The sequence below is a fragment of the Strix aluco genome, chromosome W, assembly GCF_031877795.1.
Source record: "Strix aluco isolate bStrAlu1 chromosome W, bStrAlu1.hap1, whole genome shotgun sequence".
Taxonomy (NCBI): domain Eukaryota; kingdom Metazoa; phylum Chordata; class Aves; order Strigiformes; family Strigidae; genus Strix; species Strix aluco.
This window is the reverse complement of record NC_133970.1, coordinates 43,716,146-43,719,244: the sequence shown is the minus strand read 5'-3', so window position 1 is coordinate 43,719,244 and position 3,099 is coordinate 43,716,146.

Genomic DNA, 3,099 nt, shown 5'->3' with positions numbered 1-3,099 from the left:
AACAAGTAAAAATTATCAGGAAACAATGGAAGTCCCCAGGAAATAAAGCAGATTGTGAAAAAGTGTTAAATTGTGTTTTCACAGAAACAGGAAGATGTCGAACTGTTTGGTGGTGTTCTTATGATGAACAAATTAGAAACAATGTGAGTAGAAATATCATGGAATGGAAGTGTAACAAAACCAACCAGACTACACAAAAGGAGGAGGTGCAATGGGATTCTATATGGTCCATGACTATATTTTCTCAGTTTCAGTATATGGCTAGAACTCCTTAGTGTTTTACTTGGGATGCGACAACTTTTGCAGCCTTTCCATCAGTAAATGATAAAGGAAGCACACTGAGAGAAAAGGAAAATTTAGTGTCTTGGTGGAAAGAGACTTATTAACAAGAGACTGATTAACAAAATCCCTTGGGAGGCTGCCTTGAAGGATATGGGAGTCCAGGAAGGCTGGTCATACTTCAAGAGCGAAGTCTTAAAGGCACAGGAGCAGGCTGTTCCCGTGTGACGAAAAGCAAGCAGGAGGAGAAGGAGACCGGCCTGGCTAAACAGGGACCTTTGGCTGGATCTCAAGAACAAAAGGAGAATATATGAACTTTGGAAGAGGGGGCAGGTCTCTCATGAAGACTATAAAGATGTAGTGAAGTTATGCAGGGAGAACATTAGGAGAGCCAAAGCGCAGCTAGAGCTCAACTTGGCTACAGCTGTTAAGGATAACAAAAAATCTTTCTATAAATTCGTCAACAGCAAGAGGAGGATTAGGGAAAATCTCCCTCCTTTACTGGATGCAGAGGGAAACATGGTAACTAAGGATGAGGAAAAGGCTGAGGTGCTCAACGCCTACTTTGCCTCAGTCTTTAGCAGTGGAACTGGCTGTTCCCTGGACACCCAGCCTCATGAGCTGGGAGATGGGGAGGGGAAACAGAATGAGGTCAGCACAATTAAAGAAGTGGTCGGAGACTGCTACACCACTTGGGTGCACACAAGTCTGTAGGACCGGATGGGTTACACCCAAGGGTGCCAAAAGAGTTGGCAGATGTGCTCGCCAAGCCGCTTTCCATGATTTACCTGAAGTCATGGCTAACTGGGGAGGTCCCATTGGACTGGAGGGTGGCAAATGTGACACCCATCTACAAGAGAGGCAGAAAGGAGGATCCAGGAAACTATAGACCTGTCAGTCTGACCTCGGTGCCAGGGAAGGTCATGGAGCAGGTCATCCTGGGTGCCATTACGTCATATAATGGACAACCAGGGGATCAGGCCTAGTCAGCATGAGTTTATGAAAGACAGGTCTTGCCTGACAAACCTGATCTCCTTCTACGACAGGGCGACCCGCTTATTGGACGAGGGAAAGGCCGTGGATGTTGTCTACCTTGACTTTAGTAAGGCCTTTGACACCGTTTCCCACAGCATTCTCCTGGCGAAACTGACTACTCGCGGCTTGGATGGGCACATGCTTCGCTGGGTAAAAAACTGGCTGGATGGCCGGGCCCAAAGAGTGGTGGTGAACGGAGTTAAATCCAGTTGACGGCCGGTCACGAGTGGTGTCCCCCAGGGCTCGGTTTTGGGGCCACTCCTGTTTAACATCTTTATTGATGATCTAGATGAGGGGATCGAATGCACCCTCAGTAAGTTTGCAGACGACACCAAGTTGGGTGGGAGTGTTGATCGGCTCGAAGGTAGGGAGGCTCTGCAGAGAGACCTGGCCAGGCTGGAGCGATGGGCTGAGGCCAACTGGAGGAGTTTCAATAAGGCCAAATGCCGGGTGCTGCACTTGGGCCACAACAACCCCCAGCAGCGCTACAGGCTTGGGGAGGAGTGGCTGGAGAGCTGCCAGTCAGAGAGGGACCTGGGGGTGTTGATTGACAGCCTGCTGAACAGGAGCCAGCAGTGTGCCCAGGTGGCCAAGAAGGCCAATGGTATCCTGGCTTGTATCAGAAATAGCGTGGCCAGCAGGGACAGGGAAGGGATCTTACCCCTGTACTCGGCACTGGTGAGGCCGCAAGTTGATTACTGTGTTCAGTTTTGGGCCCCTCACTACAAAAAGGCCATTGAATGACTCGAGCGTGTCCAAAGAAGGGCAACGAAGCTGGTGAAGGCTCTGGAGCACGTGTCGTACGAGGAGCGGCTGAGGGAACTGGGGTTGTTTAGTCTGGAGAAGAGGAGGCTGAGGGGAGACCTCATTGCCCTCTACAACTACCTGAAAGGAGGTTGCAGAGAGCTGGGGATGAGTCTCTTTAACCAAGTAACAAGCAATAGGACAAGAGGGAATGGCCTCATGTTGCGCCAGGGAAGGTTTAGACTGGATATTAGGAAGCATTTCTTTACAGAACAGGTTGTTAGGCATTGGAATGGGCTGCCCAGGGAGGTGGTGGAGTCCCCATCCCTGGAGGTGTTTAAGGGTAAGGTTGACTTAGCGCTTAGGGATATGCTGTAGTTGGGAACTGTCAGTGTTAGGTCAATGGTTGGACTGGATGATCTTCAAGGTCTTTTCCAACCTAGACGATTCTGTGATTCTGTGAAATGTGAGGAGGTATATGACTGCAGCAATGTAGACCTAATAATTCAAAGCATTCCTCCTTTAGCTGCTGCCTTAAAATACGGGTGTCTTTGCTGAGGACTTAAAAAAGGTCTTAATTTAACCGAGACCTATACACCCAAAGGAAGAACAATACTTAGCTGTAGAAAATCTACAATTCAGAGTCCAGGGCATTTAGTTTGGGCAATGAGTGATGGAACCTGGACAACGCATCTGCCCTTGGATGGAAAAGTAAAAGAGATTACTTTAGGTATGCCAAAGTTGTGCCCAATTAGGAAGAAATCTCCTTTTAAAGGATACTTAGAAAATTCTAAATTAACATGAGTCAAAATATCAGAGATAGATGAAACATGGAATGAACCCTCGATGGGAGTAAAAACTGACTGGGCTCTAGAATTGCTTTTGAATCCCATAGCATCATATAGAAACAGGGAATGGCTGTATCGACTGACTGGACAGGTAGAAAGACTGGCAAATGTCACAAGGAAAGGATTTAAGGAATTAAATTTACAATTAATTAATCTGGCTTAAGCAATCAAGGACAAGAAGAAATGTTTCTAT